Here is a 5455-nt window from a genome sequence, read left to right on the forward strand (position 1 = left end):
GTGATCCTTCACCTTTCTTTCACTAGGGATCACCTACAGGGTCCGGAGGGCAACAAGACTGAAGGAATTCCTGTCTTCAAAAAACTCACAGTATAAAAGAAAAAGTGTGACACATTTAAGCAGTGTCTATATCTACAGTGTATACTGTCCTGTGCCTCAGAGAGGGGGCTCTTAATGCATGCCCTGCCATGTGTGCTAATACCATTAACTAGTGAACTCCAAAGGTTTATCATAAAATACTCATGGCTTGTCATACTTGGTTTTGCTCTCAAAGTATCTACAATTAAATGTTATTTCCCCTTTCTTTTCTGATCATTCATTGCACTGCTTTAGTGATGGATAATTTTAATCCAGAAATTTTTTTCTCAGCTGTAGCAACTTCCCCAATTTTTTCATGACTTCTCCAGTACTTTTGGAAAATAGTTTCAATCTCTTGCTAGCCCTGATGGTCCATGTGCACTTTCTATGTTTCTTCCAAACCCTCCATTTTTGATTTCTTTTAATTTAATGATTTCATATATTTTTGAGAACTCTGTTCAGGGGAACTGTGTCCACTTCAGTCATGCCCCAGCCTCTCAGCTTTTCCCATCCCCCATTCAACCCATGGTTTCTTTATTGTTGCATATATATGTGTGTAATAAGTACAGGGTCTGAGATTCAATTTCAGGGAGAGAGTAAGAGTAATAGTGACAGCTCATCTTGTTGGTGGAGACTCTTGAGATATGGGAAAGGGAGATTTCCCAGGCATTAGGTCTGTTTTAACTGTAGCCCTTGGGAGAATCATTATCAACCCTAGTGTTACAATTTCATTTAAATTAAGTACACGCTTGGACACAAAAATGTCTATGTGTGTTGTCAATGATTCCTCTTAATAGCCCCCATCTTTCTGAAAGGTGAGTGTCTTAGAGCTTACATTGCTTTAAAGAGACACCATAAACAAGGCAACTTATATAAATGGGGACTGGCTTACATATTCAGAGGTTCAGTCAATTATCACCACAGCCAGAAACATGACATCTTTCAGACAGGCATAGTTCTAGAAAAAAAGCTAAGAATTTTATGCCTTGATCAGAAACCAGACAGGAAAAGATTAGTTCATGTAGGTAGAAGGAGGATCTCAAAGCCCACCCATAAATGATACAATTCCTCTGACAAGACCACTTATTCCAACAAGACACACTTCCTAATAATGTCACTCCATGTGGGCCAAGCATTCAACCACAAGGTTCTAAGGGGACAAACCTATTTACAAGACCACACTGAGTGTAAATGGCACTGCAATTGCAAGAGATTTTAACATGATAATGTTTGTTGCCTTGATTGAAGGCTTTGCCCATACTTTGAAAGACCCTTTCCCACAAAAAATGACTCTTAAAGCTGTCTTGTTGTTCTGTGATGCCAGACTCCATTGTCTGTTATGTAAATGATCCATGTTCCACATATCAATCTAGACTCAGCAGAAAGACAATCTCTCACCCTTGGAAGGCCCGAACCTAGAAATGAAGCTGCTGTTGTTGATTGCAGAGAATACTGGCAAAGTATTGGTGGGGAGTCATTCATGGCCCAGTACTTAGGAATGTATTTGACACAGTGCATAAGTTGTAAAGCAAGGCCTGTCAAGTAGCAATGCAAGTGCTGTCTATCAGTGTACTACACCTGGTGGTATATGTACCTCCTCAGTTTCTCTGGGAGCTCGAACAAGGCAGTGATGAGGTTGCAACTCATGGAGATCTGATAAGTTCTTTAGGGTAGCAGTCTTCAGCTTCCACATGGACCAGTCATCCTTACCAAGGTGATGCCAAAATATGGCAATGCCACACAGGATGACCTCAGGGGAGTGTTTGCACTTAAACTCATCCAGAAGAAACTTACACTTGGGATTAGAGTAAACCTTAGGCTGAGCTGTCAGTGCAGACTTTCCTTTCTCCAACCCCTTAGTAGGAGGGAAATTAGCCATCTTTCCTCTTTCCACTCACTCTGGGGATTCTGCTTATTATCTTTTCTACCTTGCTCTTTCCATGGGGTAGCCATTGTAGATTGGCTCCCTACAAGCTCCCTACCATCAAACTGTAGATTCATCTCAAGACATCCCTGAAATGAAATTGCTTAATAACGATGAGGAGACATCATTTGGTACCGTACAGAAGGCCTGGAGAAAAGAAGGGCCCTGACCTGTCATGGAGTGCCACAGGCTGGCTCAGTTGGCTTCTCAGCCCTCTGGAGAAATCAGTGTCCTAGTACTCAGGTGGGAAAGGAGTTGGTGAGTGACAAACAGACATGAACACCAGAGAGTGTTTGAACTGAACGTAATTTCTCAAAGCGAACATCAGAATTATATTACAGAAGAAAACAAAGATTTAGGTGATACATTGAGGTCATCTGATGCATAATGACTCTTTACACAAAACAGAGTAATGCATACATAAAGACTGGCAGGAACCAGGCAGTGGTTACAATTGAGATAAAAAGCAGCCCTATCTAAAGTCACCTATTCTTGATGCCTGGTGAGGATTTCATACCCTAGTCACAATTCTAGTCTATTGTATAAGCCACCACCAGGGGGCTTCTGCTCTTGCTAAACTTTTCATGAATAATGCAATTGTCTAGTTCCTCCTTAAACCACAACCCTCCTACTTTCTACACCATTGTAACTTCCTGCATATGAGAGTGACTGGGCTGTTATTCTGTTTACTTTGAAGAACTTGCCCTGAGATTTCTGCTCTTACCCAGTAAACTGCAATGCCTGATTTGTTTCACTATCTCTTTCAACACTGAAGGCATTTTGTCTGAATAGGTCAAATCATTCCTTGGGGCCACCTATAATAAAAAAATACTGAAAGAAAACACTCTAAGCCTATCACTGACTATGGCCAGGACATATCTGGACCACATCCCTGTTATGGAATGACTAAGACTCCCCTGGAGTCTAGTTTCTGTGAAACTTTGTGTCTCAGGACTACGGCCAAGCTATTGGACATGTAATGTACACTCCATGGGTGTGGGTGTGGCAATGGAGCCCAACGAGGATGCAGAGAATCATGATGTCAACCAGTATTACTTGCCTGAGCATCTGGAAATTCCTCAACTTATCTGGGTGACCAGCTGCCCTAGGATTCCCCTCAACACCTCTTCTGACACTTGAGTGGTCTGTATGTCATGCATGATGCTCAAGGTAAGGGCAACCAGGTGCTCCCTGGAGAAATGATGTCACAGAAATAATCATTTCTGATAGGTTGCTTCAAACTTATCCTACTCTTTCACCAGTATCCCTAAAGTTTTTTCCTGAGTTTTCTTTTAATTTTTTTTTAATCCTATTTTGCCTTACTTGCATTCTTATTGTGTCACCAGGTCTAAATCTCACTGCCATCTTTGCCTAGTGTCACTCTAACTGTTGGAACCCCTTTCTTCCCAGAAGGGTGTAGTAAAATCTCAAAGAATGAGGAGAAGAAAAAAAGGAAAAAGGCATATGAAGAGGAGGATAATGAGAAGGAGATGAAGAACAGGAGGAAGAACAAAACTACACTTGAAGGGACAAATATGTCCAGAAATCATTATCACCAGGGTCACTGCACTCACACACACACACACACACACACACACACACACACACACACACACACACAGACACACACACAAACACACCATACATTTAAAGATCCCAAGATACAATGATAGTAACCAGGAAGGAGCAATATACATTTCATTCCTGTTCTTGGATGGAACTGGAGCACCCTTCAGGCTGGCATAACTTTTTGCATGATACTTAGGTCTGGACAAAGAGTGGAGTTAATGTGTATACACTATCAAAAGCAGCAGGAGCTGTAACTTTGTCCCCAGGATTTGCTGATAACTGCTTATATGCCTGGGGTCAAACATGAAGTCCAACTTTGCTTTCAATAGGTGTACCCCTCAATTTTAGGAACCCAGGAAGATGCATATATAGAATTCCTTCCCAGGCAAATTGGAGACTATGGACTCTAAGGAAAGGCTCTCTAACAGACCTGGTTCTTAGCCTGGTGCTCTGAGTATAGGAACCCCACACCATCACAGTCTCGGAGTGACTTCTGTCAGAGCAGAGATTATGCCTCCAATGTGTCTTGTGTTGGAAAGAGGGAATTAGTGGGAAACCTGAGTCTTCCTGTCTTTCCCTTTAATTGAGGGGTGGGTGGAGTATGATCTCTTTGTGACTGTGAAGGAACCTCAGTTAGACCAGGAGAGATGGAGCTGGAAGCAGACCTACCTGGATGTTGCTGTATACCAGAGTATTGCAACATGTAAGAGCAGAGCCTCCTGCTACCATGGTAAGCAGAACTCTGGTGCCCCTGGGATTGGCAGCACTAGATGCTGGTTTGGAATCCACAGCCACATTAATACACCATGAAGTCAGGAGTGAGATGAATCTCCTACAGGAGACTTGAATTTTATGAGACCTGGGGTAAGTCCTGTTCTGGATTTGGTTATTTTTGATAAATGTGGCAAAGTTAGGAAGACCAGGTTCTTGACCAAGACTTGACTTTGGGCTCCTGGCCAATCCAGGACAGAGAGCTGGAGTTCCCCCAGAGCTATGATAAATTTCAGGTCCAAAGGACAAACTGGACTCCCTGAGGATAAGTGTGACCAGAGGCAAAGTGCTCCCTTCATGAGTACACTTCAAGTCTCTTCTTCATATTTCACTTCATGAAGACAGATATCTACATCATTGACAATGAACTTACAGAGGCCATACCTTTGTTCATAAGAGCACAAGTGTATTTACAAAAGAGGTGGATCAGGAAAATGTTACTAAATGTCTAGGTGTAATAATCCAGGGTGTGCTCTACTTCCTGGCTCCGGAGGAACTCTGATAAATTCGGAAGTCCATGAAGAGGGAGGGAAGACAACATTGCCCACTGACATTTTCTCCCCATAAATGTATGCTCTTTCTGTTCTCATTGGCAGACATTGGTCCCTCTGAGACTGGAGAGCAAACTCTCTCCTGAGGCTGTCCTACGCTCAGTTCACAGTGGAGGAGGATCCAGCAGGGACACCTGTGAAACCCAGGACGGCACAGCTTGCACGAGGTCTCCATTGCAGCCCATGAGGGTTTGGTTTAGAGTAGGGCTCCATGCAGCCCAGGAGGACACAGCTTACAGCAGGCATCCACTGCAGTGCAGAAAAGCTTGGCTTTTAGCCTGGGTCCACTGCAGCCTCCCAGCTGGACTTCCCATGCTTCTGCTCATGAAGATGAGGATCAGGCAAGTTGATGACTCTCCTTCTCCCAGGACACTTAAGGAAACATTGGGCTTGCGGGGAACTGAAGATGTAGCCTTGACACTATCTAGGAGCTGAGAATAATCAGCATTTGGATAAGTGCATAGCCTGCTGTAACAGCTATTTGTGCCATCACATCTCCCAGAACAGCTAAGAGCAGGGTCTAGTGGATGCCCTTCATGCATCCCCAACTAAAAAACCTCTC

At 43.3% G+C, this 5455-nt stretch overlaps 1 non-coding gene across 1 annotated transcript; it reads right to left on the reverse strand.

The window, feature by feature from the left end:
• Positions 1-5097: 5097 nt before the first annotated feature.
• Mir683-1 (microRNA 683-1) lies at positions 5098-5206 on the reverse strand. The gene has a single exon (NR_030453.1). It is a non-coding gene; the product is annotated as a microRNA 683-1 (primary transcript).
• Between the last annotated feature and the right edge of the window lie 249 nt (positions 5207-5455).

The sequence above is a fragment of the Mus musculus genome, chromosome 13 (genome assembly GCF_000001635.26).
Source record: "Mus musculus strain C57BL/6J chromosome 13, GRCm38.p6 C57BL/6J".
Lineage (NCBI taxonomy): Eukaryota > Metazoa > Chordata > Mammalia > Rodentia > Muridae > Mus > Mus musculus.